We start from the raw sequence: 20,210 nt of genomic DNA on the forward strand, positions 1-20,210 counted from the left end.
ACAAACACATGTGCATGTGCACACACACACACATAAATACACAGGGAGAGACAGAGATTGTAAGGAATGAGCCCACATGACTGTGGAGGCTGGGAAGTCTGAAATCTGCAGAGCAGGCCGGCAGGCTGGAGACCAGGGAAGCGCTGACGTTACAGCTCAAGTCCAAAGGCCGTCCAGTGGCAGGGCTCCCTCTGTCTAGGGGGATCTCAGTCTTTTCTCTATTAAGATCTTCAGCTGTGAGGCCCACCCATTTTTAGGGAGGGCAAACTGCTTTACTTAAAGTCCACTGATTTACATGTTAATCACATCTAAAAAATACTGGCCGGACGCAGTGGCTCATGCCTGTAATCCCAGCACTTTGGAAGGCTGAAGTGGGTGGATCACCTGAGGTCAGGAGTTCAAGACCAGCCTGGCCAACATGGTGAAACCCCATCCCTATTAAAAATATAAAAATTCACTGGGAAGCTAAGGCAGGAGAATTGCTTGAACCCGGGAGGTGTAGGTTGCAGCGAACCGAGATCACGCCACTGTACTCCAGCCTGGGTGACAGAGTGAGACTGTCTCAAAAAAACAAAACAAAACAAAACAAAACAAAACCTTCTCAGCAATATCTAGAGTGCTGTGTAAAAAAAAATAAGGTACACAGTGAACTAGCCAAGTTGACACATAAAATTAACAATCACAGCCACTATCCTCACTTACCTTTGATATTTTACAAGAGGTCCTAGCCAGTGTGATCAAGGCAAAGAAAAGAAAAAGATAAGTGAACTGGAAGAAAAGAAGTTAAACTGCAATTATTCACAAATGATGTAATGATATATGGGAATAATCCAAAATAATTCACAAACTATTAGAATTAATCCATAAATTTATTAAAGTCATTGGATATAGTACCAATATACAAAATAAGTGGTTTTTCTATATTCTAGCAATAAACAAACAGAAAGTAAAATTTTAGTAGTATAAAAAAAATCAGCCACCTAGGAATAAATCTAATAAAACGTGCAAACCTCTACACAGAAAAAGACCAAAGATTACTAAAAGGAACTAAAGACCCAAATTTAGAGGCAAATACAATCAATTCTTATTATTCACAGTAGTTATTCTATAAAGTCACCACTAACGCTGAATTAGCAAATAATGACCATCGCTACTAGGAGAAATGAGAGTGTTAGGTTCTTGTGAGCCTCTGGTCACAGCATATTTGTCAACTGGTCAATATATAACCTTGTTTCACTTGTGCTTCTGTGTAAAGACACAGTATTTAATCTATTTCATTAATCCAGTTTATATTGAACGCAGAGCCAGTGGCAGTATAACTTGTGCCTGAATGGAGCTTATCTGACAGGTCTTTTCTTCATAAGGCAGATGGAGAAACACAGCCTTCTTATACTTAGGAATTGTTACAGCCTTCTTACGCTTAGAAATTCTAAACATCACCTCAGCACTACACTTGGAGGCCATTTTAAACAGAAAAATTATCGTTAAAAAACACAAAAATGAAAAAAGAACAAACCATGAAAAAAGAACAAACCATGAAAAAGGACATTTGTTTACTGCTAATATCAGAGCTGGAACAAGAAGGCAGGGTGTGGCCCTGTTCTTCCTCAGCTGGGAACATGCCTGTCAGGGAACATACATTCTTCACAACTATGTGTGTTCACAGTTACCACAAAAGTGCCACAAGTATTGATTTTGAGGTTACACAAATAAATTTTAGCAAGTAGGTGAATTCAGAAATACAGAATTCATAATTAGGATCAACTCTACCTTCGAGGACTGAAAGACTAAATGAACATCAAATCATTTGATTTGATTATCTGCGAATCAATCTGTATGTTCAATGAAATCTCAGTTGGTATCCTAGTACACTTTTTCAAGGAAATTGATAAGATTCCAAAATTCAGGTGGGAATGCAGTTGACTAGAAAAAGCAAAGACAACCTGGATGAAAAACAATAAAGCTGGAGCATTGACACCACCGGATCACAAGACTTTTCCAGAGCTACCTTAATTACAACATTGTGATATTAATGCACAGATAGAAAACTGTACCAGTTCAGAAACTGATCCACACATAAATGGCCATCCAATTTACAACGCATACATCATTGCAATCCACCAAAGTCGACAAAAAAGATACATAACCTAATCAAAATGGGTAAAAGATTTGTCTAGATCCTTCACAAAAGAGGATCCAAATGATCACTACCGTGGAAAATCCCAAGACGGAATCTGTGTAAAAAATCTAGCCAGCTGGGCCAAGGACCTGGACATTATTTATTGGCAGGAAAACGCAAAATACAATGGTGAGATACAAAATACAGCCATCAGAATAAGTAAAATTTTTTAAACTGGGACAATATCTAGTGTTGGAAGAATGTAGGTCAATTAGAACTGTCATAAATTGCTGATGGAAATATAAATTGAAAAAAATCAGCTCAGAAAACCATTTGGCAGCATCTATTAAAGCTGTAAAAGTACAATCTTATCACTCAGAAATTCCTCTGTTAGTTCTATACCTAATAAAAATGCCCCAAAATTCACTAAAAGACATGTACAAGAATGCGCATAACAGCACTGTTTATGGTAGCTCCAAATTGGAAACAACCCAAATGTCCATCAAAAATAGAATGGATAAATACAGTTTGGTATATTTAAGCAATGAAATGTATAGCACAGAAAAGAATAAATACAACAAAACACCATGCATGAATATTGCTGTGGTTTGAATGTGTCCCCCCACCGAATTCAAAAATTGAAAGCTAATTCCTAATGTGGTAGTATTAAGAGGTGGAGCCTTCATGAATGGGATCAGTGCCCTGATTAAAAAAAAAAAAAAAAAAAAAAGCCTGGGGGATGTGTTTTCCCCTCCTGCCATGTGAGTATATAGCAAGAAGGAACAAACTTTGAAGCAGAAAGCAAGCCCTCACCAGACACTGAATCTGCTGGCACTTTGATCTTGGACTCCTCAGCCTTCAGAACTGTGAGCAATACATTTCGGTTGTTCATAAATTACCCAGCCTAAGGTATTTGTTATAGCAGGCCAAATGAACTAAGAGAAATATGACTAATATTTCATTGAGAGAATGAAGATAGACACAAAGAATTATGTATTACATGATTTCATTAATAAAAATGTATATTAGTTGAAACTGAATTATAGCAACATAGAATAAAGGCAATGGTTAAGGGGAGGGTAATGGCTTGAGGGGGTGGTAGGGTGGTTTCTGAGGTCCTGGTACTGTTCTAGATCTTGATTTGGGCCGTGGCTACACAAGCGTGAATGTTTGGAAAATCGAGTTCTACACTTTACTACAGTGTACTTTACTATAAATGCTTCAATAAAATATGTATTCAAAGTTTCTGAGAGAAACTATTTTTCAACCTAGAAATCTCTATCCACCCAAACTGGCAATTATGGGTGAAAATACAAAAAACAATGTAGGCTTTTTAAAAAAGTCTAAATGTCTAAAAATGTTTAAAATGTCCTTAAAAATCTATATATTTTTCTCTGTAACCTTTCTAGAAAACTGGAAGGATGTGCTTGACAAAATGATAGAGTAAGTCAGGATCTGGCAAAATTTTTCCATTAATAACCAGATGGTGAATATGTTAGGCTTTTGGCTGGACTGCCTCTGTCTCAGTGATTCAGCTCCACCACTGTGGACTGAAAGCATCCACAGACAACACACAAGTAAATGGGTGTGGTGGTGCCCCAATACAACTTTATTTTCAAAAACAGATAGGGGGCCACAGTATTCTGACCTTTGGGTTAAACCAGGAAAGAAGCAGGCAGGAGGGACAGGGAGGGGAGGAGGAATGAAAATACTTAGAATAATGAAAAAGAAAAATCCCAAGATAGAATCTATGTGAAACATCTAGCCAGCCAGGCATAGTAGCTCATGCCTGTAATTCCAACACTTTGGGGAGGCTGAGGTGGGAGGATCACCTGAAGCCAGGGATTTGAGACCAGCCTGAGCCATGTAGCCACCCCATCTCTACAAAAAAAAGAAAAAAAAAATTAGCCGGGCTTGGTGGTGTGTGCCTGTAGTCCCAGCTACTCGGGAGGCTGAGGCAGGAGAATCACTTGAGCTTAGTAGTTTGAGGCTGGAGTGTGCCATAACTGTGCCACTGCACTCCAGCCTGGGCAACAGAGCAAGACACTGTCTCAAAAAAAAAAAATCTGGCCATCAACAAATCCATATTGGAGCAAACCAAAGGCAAACAGGACAGGAAAATTACTAACTAGAGGAAAACAAGACTTTGAAGGAATAGAAAATTATGGTATACTACATAGCTCAATCATCCATAATATTTATAAAGTCATAATAATGGGAGCACTAAATGTTTATCCAACCAAAATTATGGTGGAACTGTTGGGTAGATAGTGACGTAGGAATTATGCACGTACGCAGAGGCCAGAGTGAGACTAAATCCTCATCTTTTGTTTTGGGAAGTTAATAGGTAACACCTAAAACTGAAAAGTCATTAGTAGCAATACATGCCTGTTATTTATAGATGTGGATGCAAATATCAAAAGAATTGGAGGATGGGCGCGGTAGCTCTTGCCCATAATCCTAGCACTTTGGAAAGCCAAGGCAGGAGGATCACTTGAGGTCAGGAGTTTAGTTTGAGACCAGGCTGGCCAACATGGTGAAACCCCGTCTCTACTAAAAATACAAAAATTAGCCAGGCATGGTGCTGCACGCCTGTAATCCTAGCTACTCGGGTGGCTGAGGTAGGAGAATCGCTTGAGCCTGAGAGGTGGAGGTTGCAGTGAACCGAGATCATGCCACTGCACTCCAGCCTAGGCAACAGAGCAAGACTCCATCTCAAAAAAGAAGAAAAAAAAAGAATACAAAGAACTAGTAAAGAAGTTAAAAGTTATTTCCTCTGGTGGATGAGGACATGGTAGCAGTAGAGAGAGTAAGATTATGACAGTTTTTTATAGTAAGCCTTGCAGACCTTATGAATATCTTACCCTTTATCCCTTTTTCTATTTGCCCAGAGAATTCTCATGCAGCTTATGGCTGCAGCATTGACCCCAAAATAACTTTGCCACAAAATATCTCGCTTTTATTATTATTTCACATCACTCTAGCATATCGACTTTGGAAACAAAAGACATCACCCTATTTATAGCATTCTGTTTTTAGTGAGTATTTCCATTTACAAAATATAGTAATTCTTGATCGCTGAAAATGTCAAATCCTAGAAAACGTAGCATTCCTATGCATGATGTTAAGATCATTCTCAAACAATTGTTGGCCAAAGATTCATTCATTTGATGAATCTGATTTTTCCAAAATAGATGATTCTGATGATTCAAACGATTCTGATGTTAGTTCTGTTTAGAAATAACTCCAAGAACAATTTTTATATTTTACTTTCACATTGAAAATCAGTCATATTTGCTTCAGCCTCAAAGAGTGTGTTTATGTAAGATTAAATGAGTGCTGGCAGTGAGCTGCACTTTTTTTTTCTAAACGAGATTAAACCACATGCATGTATAATATTGATAGTAATAAAAACCACACAAAAAGTAGAAATTGGATGGGTAGCCCCAGGATATGAAATCATCTGAAATCAAACTCAACATGGGTTGACACAGCTTAAAATTTCTTTGAAGTTTTATCTTAAAAACTCGGAGTTACGCCCCATTCTATTACCATGATATTTGTGCTTCAATAGATCTAACCCTTGTGTTGCAAATAGATCTAACCCCTATGTCTAACCCTCACGTCTTTCTGTAGAAACACCTGTGACTACAGAAAAAAAGTTATGCCTTTCATTTTTGTATTCAAATTATGAGATAGGGCATCACACTTTTATTTCTGAGATATTCCCATTTCGAATTAATACAGAAATGGATCATTTCTTCCTCTCTCCCCTCTGTATTTGCTATTCATTTATTCAATGAATATTATGCACACACGATTCTAGGCACTGTGGATTCGGCAGTGAGTAAGATGAAGAGGGGGCTACTCTCACTGAATTACATTCATAGGGGATGGGTGTGGCCAGTGGAAAGAGAACACACAGAAAAGGAAGAGCTCCCCCATCTTAAGGGTGAACGCTTAACCAAGCAGGGGCTCGTGTGCTCCACCGCAGAAGCCACGTCTTTGCTGCTCTGTTGTCAAAGACCATTTATAAGGCAGTGGAGCCTCCAACACAGCTGTCCTACTGCACGAAAACTTCCTACTCTGCGCCCAAGAAGTGGACTCTGCTCTTCCCTGGGCTTAGAGGTGGAGGTGGAAGAAAAGCCTTCCTAATTCTCTGAGCACGACCTAGCCTGGGCTGTAACGTTGTAGGAGATTTGCTAAAGGCTGGAGGTAGAGATGGAGACACAGGATCCAATGTCCCTCACCAGAATGGCTCTATGCCATGCTGGGGGCCTCAGCTCACTCGCCAGCACTGAGGGTTGCCTGGCACCCCATGCTTTGGAGTCCAGATGAGATCCAGGTAGCCACATGTAGGATGCCAACAAGGAGCCCAGCCCAGGAGATGCTCTAGAAGCCCAGGCTGGCCCAGATCCACTGTGTGACGAAGAGCACACAAAGCCTCTGGTCCAAGCAAACCCCCATTTCTTAGAAACAAAACACAACAACAAGCACGGAGCAACAAAATTGCAATAGCAGGTAGCACACTGCCAGCCATCTCTACGAGAACGCTGAAAGTTAGAACAGCCTAGGTCTAGATTTAGAAGGGGTGGGGGCATGTTTTCATGAAATATTTTGCAAACTTGAGTCATTCAAGACAGAACCTCACAGATTTTCCGGATCCACTGTGGTGGACATGCTGATTTCTCCACAGCATCCCATCTCCATTCCTCTTGCTTTACATGATCCTGCAATTCTCAGCTGGGCAATGTTGGCCATCTTGGTCCCACCCTCAACTCCAGGGTGGCCACAGGGAATTCGCTCCTGAGTGTGATGCCATCATCCTAGACACAAGTTAGAGAAGTGTTGGAAACACAGGCGTAAGCCAACAGATGCATTGCATACTGTAAGTATCCAGTCAGAAGGGTTGGAGGAGAAGAGACTTTGTTTTCTATTTGGGGGAAGTTCTGGATGAGGCTGCGGAAGCTGTGGCCCTCAGAGCCCTGGGAGCCATCCTGCTTCCAGGAGGGAATCATCTGTGGAGAGGTCAGGGCCCAAGGAAGGCAGGGCTGAGCAAACCTCCAAGACAAAGCTGCCTCTTTGATGAACACGCTGCCTCTCGATCAGCTCGTGGCTGCGGCCTCTGCTGTTCCTGGATTTTCAGTTTCATAAGCTACAAAATTGTATAAAATAAGCCAGTTTCAAATGGATTTTTGGTGACTTGTGGCAAGCATCCTAAGTGATATTTCCACGTGCCATAAATCACGTGCTGTTTTTCTTTGAGTACGCTCACTTTTACCTAGATCTGTCCTACTTAATAGCATTCATTTCTTGGGGTTAATGTGCAAGGTACTCTTTTCCTAATGTATACAGTCATCAAAATAAAACCATTTTTTCATGCTTATCACTTCATGCCCAGTTGAACCAGCACCTAATTTTGGAAAACACTGTTTGAGTGGAAATAATCGCAGGGCCTCTAAGCCTAGTGATTGACACTTGGAGCCTGAAACACAGAATATCTGTGCGATCTTACTGCCATCTGGATGGGACCTTCTTTTAGATTTGTCACTAAAAGTTCTGCTCAAGGGGATAATGAGCCCAAAAGCTAATTCCTTTCTCTACACTAAAAGGCAGGGCTGCTTATACCTTTCACACATTTCAATCAGGCAGTTTCATGTAAAACCACAACCAAGCACCACAGGTACAAGTAAAAAAGATACTGTACAGGTACATTGCATATCTCCCCTCCTGCAACCTTGGAGTTCAATTGATCTCTGTAGAGGCTGGCTCTCCATTCCACTCTCATGCTCCCCATCCACCCCACATGACTCACGGGAGGTAAGCAAATCTTGGCAAAGCAGGTTACCCCTGCAGATAATTATCCTAGCTTATAGCGCTTCAAGTCACTTCATGCCTCGCAGCAATGGCCCCCTACAAGAGATCGGGAACTCTTTATTCTTATTTTTTCATAGCAAATTTTAAACTAAGTCCCAGTTGGTTAGGGATCTCGGCTCAAATCAAACATTCACTTGTATAGTGACACACGTACAAATAAAACTCAGGTCCCCTAAATCTTGGTTTTGCTCTATCTCCACCTCTCCAATATGAGTGACATGAGACAGGCACTATGTCTGTCTAATTTTCTTAACACTTTACCCTCAAGATCTTGTATGGAGCCCCCAACATACTTGGCACTCAATGAATGTGTCTGGAAGGGGAAGCGGAGGGGAGGCAGGGAGGGGAAGGGAGAAGGAAGCATTGGGGCAAAAGAGGTGAAGTGGGGGGATGTGGGGGGAAGGGAGGAGAGTGCGGAAAGGAAGGAAGGCTGTTAAAAAGTTGGCATCTATTTACAGAATGAATAGCAAATCCATAGTGATTTACCTCAAAAAGTCTTCTCTCCATTTTTCCCTTCTTCCTCCTTTTCCCTTGACAGGTGAATTTTATCAAGTCTAAAATCTGGCATCAATTTGTCATTCAGTTGCTACGTTCTCTTTTCCCTCATCCCACCCTTGTTAACCGCAAGAGAGGCAGTTTGGTTTTGAAGGAGCTGGAAGCATTGTGTTATTCACAGAAACAATCTGGAAGCAGTGAGAGCGCCTGTCATGCAAATCTCATCAGTTATAATATTTCAACATTCCTTATCATCCCAAAGTCTCACCCTGTGCATCACAGATGCTGCAGCTTCCCTGTGAGCTTCCCAGGTCAGGCTGGCAGGTTGTCTGGGCAGCTGGAGTTTGAGAACATTTGTTAGTAAGACCTTTGAGTTGTGGTTTACTTGCTGTAAAAAGCTTTCAGTAACAATCCGGTCATTCTGTTTTGACCTCTGAAAATGCAAAGGTCTTTCTAGAACATGAGTGGCACCTGAATAAACCTGGCATCTTGTTATGTGAGGCAAAAACCACATCCAAGAATAGGTTGAGACTATCGTTACCATTAAAATTGCCAGACAAGCTTCTCATAGATCAAGCCACATGGTTTTTCAGAGACCATGTTCAGGTCTTTTCACTCTTTACCACAGAATGATTCTTCTTATTCTCTCTTTTTTGTTGTTCATCACAAACTTACTGTGAAAACTGCAGGATTTCCCAACTCCTGTACTACTAATAAGGGAAGACTCCCCAGGGTCGAGGTGCATATGTGACCACCAGCTTCCAACAGTCAGCAAGAGCCCACAGCCCTTTTTTCATCAGCTATAGGCTGCAAGGATGGATTCACATACTTTCCAATGATGGCATTTTGTCTAAAAATCTGTACTCAGATCCACTTGTCTATGTCATGAGTAAACATAGGAAAATTGCAAGGTGAAATCAGAGCAGAATGTCATTTTCTTGTGACACTAGAACCTCAGCAATGTACCTTTTATATTTCATCTTATTGACATCATCTAAGAACCAAAACGGGATTTAAGGATCAAAAGTGAGATGATTAAACACTGTGATGGTTTAGTTCAATTATGCTGATATTAATATTTAATGGAAAAGTAGACATGTTTTGTTTTATGAAACAGTAAGCCAAGTCCTGAATAGATTAACCCTGACGGTAGGATGAAGGGTGCACTTGGATTAGATAGTCAATGACTGGGTAAAATATGGGAAGAAAGGAAATTTCTGAAGCAAACAGAACTGCATTTGCAATGGTCATGAAAACTGATTGAGAAAAACAGTGCGTGTCTTTCTCCCACCGAGGGTTTGCATTTCCCTCTAGCTGACTTCCTTCAGCCTCGATATCACTGTGCTCTCTAAAGAAAAAGGCAGCATAAGGGGCTGACTCTCCCCTGGGGCTTTGGCATTGACCATGGCCAGAGCCCAGGGGACATGTAACAGGCAAGAATACCCCGTCCTGAGAAGGAAATGCACTCTAGGAGGCCAAGGCTTCCCACTCCAGACCACACAGCAGAAGCTCGATCGCTTTTGCTTCCCCTAGCCCCAACAAGATCAAGGTTCCAAGACTTTGGGGGAACTCAGGCACAGGTATCTAAAAAAATCTCTCAAGCAACTTGAATGTTCAGCCAGGGTTAAGAACTGCTGAAGTGGAGGATGAGATTTGCTGGTCTGACCATCCATGGGACCACCCATAGCCTCAGTTTTCTCAACCACAAAATGGGATGACCGTAGCAAATATCTCGTCATGGTCTCATAAAAATTACATGATGTAATTGTGCAAAGTGCTCAAACACAGTGCCTAGCAAATATAAGTGCTCAGAAGCCACCTCCACTGCCTCAGGGAGTCTGGGGGCTTCGGAAGTTACCCGGACTCTGGGCAGTACTAGTGTACAGATGAGCAATAGGTTGCCTCCTTTGTGAATGGGAGTCCCTTGCAACTGTCCCCAAAGCTGGGTGCTGGAGGGGCCATCGGCTTGTGCAGATTGTGGACAACATCGGCCTGTGTGAGGATGTCACCCACAGGAAAGGGTTCTGGGAGGGTGCTGTCCAGCAGTGTGTGCAGGCCTTTTCTTATCCCACAAGGTCCCAGGAGAGTCCATCCAAATGTCCTTCAGCATCTCTGGGACAGGCGCTGCTCCTCAGCCACATCTCACGGGCTTCTTTTAACTCTGAAAAAGACAAAATTGACTGTTGGAAAGTGATTGAGCCCACGCTCCACTAATGAAGACACGACCCAGTCATCAGCTATTTGTCTCCTCTAGAGGCTGCCTTGACACGCAGGGCAGAGCTGAGTCCCGCCTGGCTCCAGATGGGCCGTCCCCATCTGGAGTGTTGCCCCTGCGTGGAGGGCTGGGACTCACAGAGCCGTGCTGGCCTTGCTGAAACTGGGGTTGGCCACACTTTGCCAGCACAGGCCCTAGACTGTGTAGACTGGACACAGGGCCTCCCCAGTTAGCTTCTGCTGCTACAACTTTTCTGATGGCTTTTTGGTGCAAACTCGGTGTTAGATTCCTCATTGGCCAAGGGAGCACTTTGTTGATGTGTTGTGCAGCAGGGCTGCAGAAACGCGTCTTCCATCCAGGAACGGGCTCTGAAGCTCCCTGGCGGCTGCAGAGAAGGGTGCTTCCTGCGCCGTTCATATGGGAACAGCCTTGAGTGTTTTCTAATGCCCTCAGCATTGGTGACCAATGCTCTGGGAAGTGATTCCTCATCACTCAGAGGGGTTGGTGATCTGGTGACTTCTTTTCTCCTAGGATCAGTCACCCTGCAGCAGCAAATGATGAGAACCTCAAGGCCAGCCTTGATGGGTCTGCTGCTCACTAAGGTTTCAGTGTCTATATTTCACCCTGCTTCCATGTAAACTACACAAACTTGAACCGGATCCCTGAGCTCTGGGGTTCAAGGGAGGTGGTCAATAGTTACAGCTTGTAAGTCTTGAGTAGCCCACTCTCCTTGCTAGGAAAGATTGGGGAGAACTGATGTTCACAGGGGGCCCATATGTGCCAGGGACCTTACACTGATGACATGACTTAGTGTCCCAACATAACAGAGGTGAGTGTGGCCATCTCTGTGACAGAAGGAAACTGAGGCTCAAAGAGATGATGTAATGTGTCCAGTTATATACAAGCAGGGAGTCCCCTCCATATATGCCTGGTTTGGGGGTCCCTGATCCTTCCTCCTCATGATCCTCCACAGAGCAGTTGTATCCCATCCTCCCATTCCTCCCCACCTACCCAGGACAAAGAATAAAAATGTTACCAAAAAAGAAATCTAAAGAATTTTTAGGTGCCTTCAGAGAAGAATAACTTTGTATAATGGCTATTACAGAAATGAGACCCTCAGAGACCAAATCCATCCCTGATGTCTCCTGAACTAAGCCCCCAGCCCTTTCCACGGAGAGTTCCCTGCCCACATTTCTCTGCTGAGGGGCAGCATTCACTCTGCAATGCATTCTGGACCACGCTTGCCTTCCTTCTGCCTCACAACACCCACATCTAGACTAAGAGACCAGACCCATTGAGCTAACCCAGGAAGCCCAGGCAGGGTGCAGGGAGTGAGACACTAAAGCACTGGTCAAAGAGATTCCCTCTTGTAGCTATTTCCAGTTTGTGTGGGATCTCACTCATATTAACTCCTCAAAGGACCACTGGCTCCATCTAAAACATCGAGCATAGTGCACCAAAAATTCCCTCATCTGCTTGCCTTCCTTTTCCCTTATAAAAAATAATCTATGGTTGGGCATGGAGGCTCACACCTGTCATCCCAGCACTTTGGGAGGCCAAGGCGGGCAGAACACTTGAGGTCAGGAGTTCGAGACCAGCCTGGCCAACATGGTGAAACCTCGTCTCTACTACAGACACAAAAATTAGCTGGGTGTGGGGGCGGGCTCCTGTAATCCCATCTACTAGGGAGGCTGAGGCAGGAGAATCACTTGAACCTGGGAGGTGGAGGTTGCAGTGAGCGGAGATCCCGCCACTGCACTCCAGCCTGGGTGACAGAGCGAGATGCCATCTCAAAAAAAAAAAAAAAAGAAAAGAAAAGAAAAGAAAAATAATGTATGGAACACTTGGCCTGCACTTTGTATTTTACAAGGGACTAGTGATTTTACCTACGAATAGGACGTGGCTTATGACCTCAGAAGGATCACTATAGAACCAACAAGATGAACAATTTAATAATTCAGATACATTGCTACAGATGCATAGACTTGTGAACAGGGTCCCAGGAAGGAGGGTATGAAAACAAAGACATCCCAGAGGATGGAATCACAATTGTCTTGGGAGATTGTGAGACCATTTAGCTGCTTGTGTGTCCCTAGTGGTGCATGGGAAAGAGTGGAATTGTAGCAATGTTCAGGGCTGAAGGGTACCCATAAGCAAGTTTCAAAATCAAGGATCTTTGATTATGTCATTAAGTCTCTGAATTAGCTAACTCTGAGGCCCTTTTATCTTCAGATCTCTTGTCATATAAGATAAATTCCTTATTGTTTAAACAAGTTGAGTTGAAGTTTTCTATTACACATAGCTGAAAGAATCTAACCTTATTTGGGACAGAAAAAAGAAACACAAATATAAAACTTCCTATCTAAGAAATGTCAGTGCACAGGGACATATTTCTGTATAACTTTTTGATAAGTGCCAGAATTTTGGGACCAATTTGTGTGAAATGATTCACAGGTCCAGAGAACAATCAGGAGAAGGGAACTGGGGCTGGGAGCTAAGAGCAATGGTGTGATGGCAAGAGGCTTTTAAAACAAAGCTTGGAAGAGCTTGGTACAAATAAGTGCAACGAGACATAGTTCTTGGATACAAAACTGAAATGTGTGCATAAGATGCCAAGAACACACGCTTTGCCACAAAGTTGTCTGACAGAGCCAAGAGGAGATGCTGGTTCTTGTTAGGAATAACGATGTATGTTCATCCTTGCTCTGTGCAGGGCCCTGCTGTGCATTTCACACTCTCCATCTCCATCAACCCTCGAAACAAGGACAGGAATTGCTTGCTGCGATCGCCTCCATTTTACTGACAGGAAAACTAAGCCTTCTAGAGGACACTTAGTCACTTGGCTAAGGAAGTATACATTGGTGGAGTTCTCAGTACTAGAACTCAGATGGTCTGAGCATGGATGCCACACTGTCACCTCCAGGAGATGGAACCAGAGAAGTGCCTACCTGGTCACCAATGCTGAGGCTGTTAGAAAACACTCAAGGCTGTTCCCATATCAAATATCCAAGTACCAGGCCCTCAGATGGGACCCAAGAAACAGGAAGCAAAAATTCTGATTCATAACACCAGAAAAATATTGAATATTTTGATGAGGGGCCCCATACATAGATGAAAATGCCTCTTACTATGCATATTACCCATATCAGAGCAAAAATGTGGACAAACCATCTCATTGGAATTCCTGGGGCAGTGTTTCTAGCATCTCTGGTGAGTAAGGAATCGTGAGAAAGTAATTTTACAGAACTGCTTGTTATCCATTTAAGATGGGAAGTATCATTTGTCATCCCTTTCAGCATTCTGACTTTTTAGTGCACATAATTAATATTTATGAGGACTCCTCGTCTGTTTTCTCTGGAGTTTAAGCATGTCAGTTGCAAATTCTCTCCCTATCAGGTTTTTGACTAACTTACTTTTGCTGTTGGGCTGTTGGTGATGGACTATTGTACACACATGACAAAATAAACTGAAGCCACACCTCCAGAAATGTAGTGAAAGAGGGCTGTGTAGGTGAAATTATTAGATAGATTAAACTAGGAGGAGATCTGTGGAATTATTCTGATAAATATGCTATTACAGGTAAAATGAAGACCAACCAACAAAAGGAATTACCTGAAATAGTTGAGAACTTAACTTGCCAAGGGAATGAGACAAAATCACAGCAACACTGAGCTTGTTGTTTTAGGCCTCAGTTCAGCTTGGGAGTGTGGCCTGGTCTTATCTGGGAACACCACACCTGATGAAGAGATGACACAGTAAACCCTTCCCTTGGCCTTCAGTTCGAAAGACAGAGAGAGAGAAGATGCTTTTAAATGCTATGCATAAAAGACCTGTGATGTTACTCAGTATGCTATTTCCACATAAAAGAGCAGTGAACTTTATATTTACTAATTTCTGACTCACTTCATCAAAGGGGCAAAAGTGGAGCAAATAAAACTGGAAAGTTGTGCTTGCCTGTTTTTCCTAACATCATATTTTCCAGTGATTCAATTCAATTCCCATAATATTGTGTCTTTGAGATTGTCCCCAGTGAAGCACAGCATAAACACAGCTCTCAAAGTTGAGCCAAGAATGCCAGTGGAGAAACCTGCCTGATATGCGAGGCAGAAGAATCTGAATAGCGGAACATTACCTTTAAATTAGATTCAGACTCGTTTATTCATGTGCCACGCTGCGGTGAATATCAATTTCTAAGTTTTAAAACTCAAATAATAGTAAGTAGTCTACCAAAATAACACATAACCTTTTGGGAATACCTCATTGTTTTCAATGGACATTTTAACATCTGTGAACCCTGGTTTTGACCCTCAAGCTAATGCCACCATATAGGCAGCATAGTTATTATGATACCTGCATTACAGAGAAGGAAGCTGAGGGTCAAAAACACTAAGTAATTTTACAAATTCACACAGCAAATAAATGGCATAGCCAAGAACAGAATCCACATCTCTATTCTGGTATGTTTTCTTCTCTAAAGGACAAAGACATAGAAAAATGTTATCAGAAATTCTAAAGCCAAAAAGAAACTGATGCTCAGAAATATATTTAGGATAGTTGGGTGGGATGTGTTTCAGTTATGTTTAAAACAAGAAAAAGGAATAGGATGGGCAAGTTGATGGGCTGAACCTGAAGGTGTGAATAAATGATAGAGAAGGAAGCTGTTCTGCCTCTCTTCCCTGCCCAACTTCTCAGTCAGTGACTCAGATTTTTAAACTGGGTATAAATAAAATAAGGGGAAATTCAAATCAAGTCCAGAGATAAAGGGAAGGTGAGCAAATCATCTGGGCAGGGCACCTCTAAAAGATCCTTGAGCCTGTTGGTACGGCCTGAGGAACTAGGCGTACAAAGTGATGTGTGGGATGAGAAGCTGTGGAATACACATTCTCAACACTAACAAAAAGAAAGGGGAAGGAACTTCTACACAGGGGCTGGGGATTGTAAAGTTCATCTGATCAAGATTCCAAAACTAATTTCCTAAGGATCATTTATGTACTCAATAGACTCGAAATCCCTTGAAGATAGAGATTATTTTGTCTTCCTGGTGATGACCACAATGACTTACATATAACAGCACTCAAACATTTGCTGAGCTAACCTAAACGTAGAAAACAAGGTGGTGACCGTTAGCAACCCCACATAGCTTCACTAAGAATGCGCAGAGAAGCCTCAGGACTTTTAGATACAATTCCTAGACTGGTAAATAGTCTGTATACTTGGATTCCAACAAGACTTTGGAACAAGGATATCATATCTCTATAGGCAAGATTGGGAAGAATGGCTTGGGAAATGAGTCAGTTATATGGATTAAAAATGGGTTGAAAATGCATACTCCCAGGGTGAATAACTGAAAAACATAAACATGAATTCTCTAGGACCATGTCTTTAGCTGTGAATTTTTTTCAACTTTTCATCCTTCACATTGATATGAACATTGTAGATTATTTCTGCTCTAAATAGTGCACAAAGTTAGTTTTCAGAATTACTAGCATTTTTCATGGGATTATGTTACCTTGCTTAATTATACTCCACAACTCTTTTAAAAATATGTGTTTTGTAAATGGAGACTTTATTTTTTAGAGCAGTTTTAGACTCACAGCAAAATTGAGCAGGAAATAGAATTCTCACACCTTCCTTCCCCCACCCAAACACAGCCTCCCCTGTCGTCAGCATCCCCTTGAGAATGGGACATTTGTAACAATGGATGAAGCTACACTGATGCATCATTATCACTCAGAGTCCATAGTTTACATTGAGGTTCACTCTCGATGTTGGAAATTCTATGATTTTGACAAAGTATAATGACATGTATCCACCATTATAGTATCATACAGAATCATTCCACTCCCCTAAAGTCCTCGGTGCTCTACCTATCTATCCTTTTACACCCCCAACTCCTGGCAATCCCTGATCCCTTTACTGACTCCACAGTTTGCCTTTTTCAGGGTATCATTTGGTGGAATCATACAACATTTGGCTGGTGGTCCGTTTGCCTCCGCCTCCCAAAGTGCTGGGATTACAAGTGTGAGCCACCATGCCTGGCCTCATTATTGTTTTAATGTACAGTTCCCTAATGACATATGATGTCAAGCATCTTTTCATATGCTTATTGATCTTTAAAAAGAGAAAAACATGAAGGACTTCTTTTATCAAATTTCAAGACTTAACTGTAGGATTCAAGGTAGTGTGGCATTGATGTATTGACACATGTATAGACCAATGGAACCAAATAGAGAGTGCCGAGAAATAGAGCTTTGCTTATACGGCCAATTGGGCTTTGACCATAAGGATAATCTTTACACAAAATGTTACTGGAACAATTGGATATCTGTATGAAAATAAATTAACCTCAACATTTATCTCCACCACATTAAAAAAAAAATACTGACCTTAAACCTAAATATAATAGCTAAGTTATAAAACTCCTAGAAGAAGCCTGGGCATGGATGGTGGCTCACGCCTGTAATCCCAGCACTTTGGGAGGCCAAGGCGGGCGGATCACGACGTCAGGTGATTGAGACCATCCTGGCTAATATGGTGAAACCCTGTCTCTACTGAAAATACAAAAACTTAACTGGGTGTGGTGGCACGCACCTGTAGTCCCAGCTACTCGGGAGGCTGAGGGAGGAGAATCGCTTGAACCAGGAGGTGGAGGTTGCAGTGAGCTGAGGTCATGCCACTGCACTCCAGCCTGGGCAACAGAGCAAGACTTCATCTCAAAATAAATAATAAATAATAAATAAAACTCCCAGAAGAATACAGAGGAGAAAAATCATTGTGACCTTGCATTAGGCAATAATGATTTAAACAGGACACAAAAAGTCAAACCACAGAACAAAATATTAATAAAATAAACAATCAAAATTAAAAATTTTGCTTTAAAAAAGGAGGCAAGAAAATGAAAAGATAAGCCACAGCATGAGAGAAAATATTTGAAGAGCATGTATCTGATAAAGGATTTATATCCAGAATATATAAAGCCAACAAATACATTAAAACATGTACAAGATCATTGGTTATCAGGAAAATAAAAAAGCCACAATGAGATACTATTACACATCCATTAGAGTGGCTAAATTTTAAAAGATTGGCAATATCAAGCGTTGATGAGGATGTGGAGCAAATGGAAATCTCATACGTTCTGTTTAAAACGTGAAATGACACAACAACTTTGGAAAACAGTTTAACAGTGTTTTATAAACCTAAACATATACCTATCACATCATCCAGCAATTCCATTCCTAGATACTTACCCAAGAGAGAAATGAAAACATGTCCATATCAAATATTTGTACATGAATGCTTATAGCATCATCATAAACTGGGAACATCCCAAGGGTTCATCAATAAATGAATGAGTAAATTACAGTATATCTCACACACACACACACACACACACACACACAATGGAATACTTGTTCACTTTTGTTTTTGTTGCCTGTGCTTCTGGTGTCGTATCCATAAGATTATTACCAAGACCAATGTCATTAAGCTCTTCCCCTATGTGTTCTAGCAGTTTTACATTGTCAAGTCTTGTGTTTGTCTTTAATCTATTTTAAGTTCACTCCTATGTATGGTACAACACAAGGGTCCAATTTCATTCTTTTACATGTAGATATTCAGTTTTTCTGACAACATCTGTCAAAGAGACTATCGTTTCCCCATTGTTTATTCTTGGCAGCCTTGTCAAAGACTAGTTGACCATAAATGCATGAATTTATTTCTAGTCTCTCCATTCTGTTCTATTGGTCTATATGTCTGTCATTATGCCAGTATTGATTATTGTAGCCTTTTGATATAGTTTGAAATCAAGCTATTGAATGCTTCTAGCTTTGTTCTTCCTTCTCAAGATTGGTTTGACTAGTCTTGAACTTTTGAGGTTTCATATGAGTTGTAGATTTGTTTTTTCTATTTCTGTAAAAAATACCATTGGGATATTGATAAGGATTGCACTGATTCTGGAGGCTGCTTTGGGTAATATGAACATTTTAACAATATTAAGTCTTCCAACCCATGAAAACAGGATGTGTTTATTTTATTTTGCCTTCTTTAGTGTCTTTTATCAACAGTTTGTATTTTTCACTATACGAGTCTTTCAACTTCTTAGTTAAGTATATTCCTAAAGTATTTTTGGTGCTATTATAAATAAAGTTACCTTTGTAAACTTGCTTTGTAGATTGTTTATTGTTAGTGTATAGAAATGTGAGTGATTTCTGCATGTTGATTTTGTATCCTGCAACTTTACTGAGTTTGTTCAATAGATAAATTGATGTTGAGCTGTTAACAGGTTTTTTAATGGAATCTTTAGAGTTTTCTATTATTTCAGATGCTGTCTACAAACTGAGAATGTTCTAAATTGAAAAGGAAAAAAGTCTGGAAAGGCAATGTACAGAATGGGACAAAATATTTCCAAACCATATACATAAGAGGTTAATCTCCCAAATATATAAGGAACTCTTACAACTCAATAGAAAAAACTAATAACCAAATGTAAAAATGGGCTAAGAATTTGAACAGACATTTATCCAAAGAAGATGTACAAATGGCCAACAGACATATAAAAAATGCTTGACATCACTCATCCTGAGGGAAATGCAAATCAGAACCACAATGTGATGTCACCTCATATCCGTTAGTATGGCCATTACTAAAAGAAAAAGACAACAAAGATATGAAGAAACTAGAAGAACCATTGTACACTGTTGGTGGGAATGCAAAATTGTGCAACCATTGTGAAAAACAGTATGGAGCTTTCTCTAAAACTTAAAAATAGAACCACCATATGATCCAGTAATCACACTTCTGAATATTTATTCAAAATAATTGAAGTCAGAATCTCAAAGATATATTATCACTCTTAAATTTCCATTGACAGATGAATAAAGAGAATGTGGTGTTTACATGCAATGGAATATGACTCAGTCTTAAAAAAGAAGGGACTTCTGCCATATGTGACAACACAGTTGAACCTGGAGGACACACTGCTAAGTGAAATAAACCAGAGACAGAAAGACAAACCCTGTGTGATTCCATTTAGATGAGGTAACTAAAACAGTGAAATTTGTAGAATCAGAGTGGAACTGTGGTTACCAGAGGCTGAAAAAGGGGGAAAATGGGGAGTTACTAATCAATGGACACAGAGTTTTAGTCAAGCAAGAAGAATAAGCTCTAGAGAACTGCTGTACAACACTTTGCCTGTAGTCAACAATAAAGTAATTTTTTTTAACTTTTAAGTTCAGGGGTGCATGCGTAGGATATGCAGGTTTGTTACATAGGTAAACGTATGTCATGGGTTTGTTTTTTGTTTTTTTTTTTTTGGTACAAATTATTTCATCAACCGGGTATTAAGCCTAGCACCCATGAATTGTTTCCCCTGATGCTCTCCCACCTCCCACTCTCAACCCTCCAAGAGGCCCCAGTGTGTGTTGTCCTCCTCTATGTGTCAGTGTGTTCTCATTGTTTAGCTGCCACTTATAAGTGAGAACATGTGGTGTTTGGTTTTCTGTT

Source organism: Symphalangus syndactylus, chromosome 9 (assembly GCF_028878055.3).
Source record: "Symphalangus syndactylus isolate Jambi chromosome 9, NHGRI_mSymSyn1-v2.1_pri, whole genome shotgun sequence".
NCBI lineage: Eukaryota > Metazoa > Chordata > Mammalia > Primates > Hylobatidae > Symphalangus > Symphalangus syndactylus.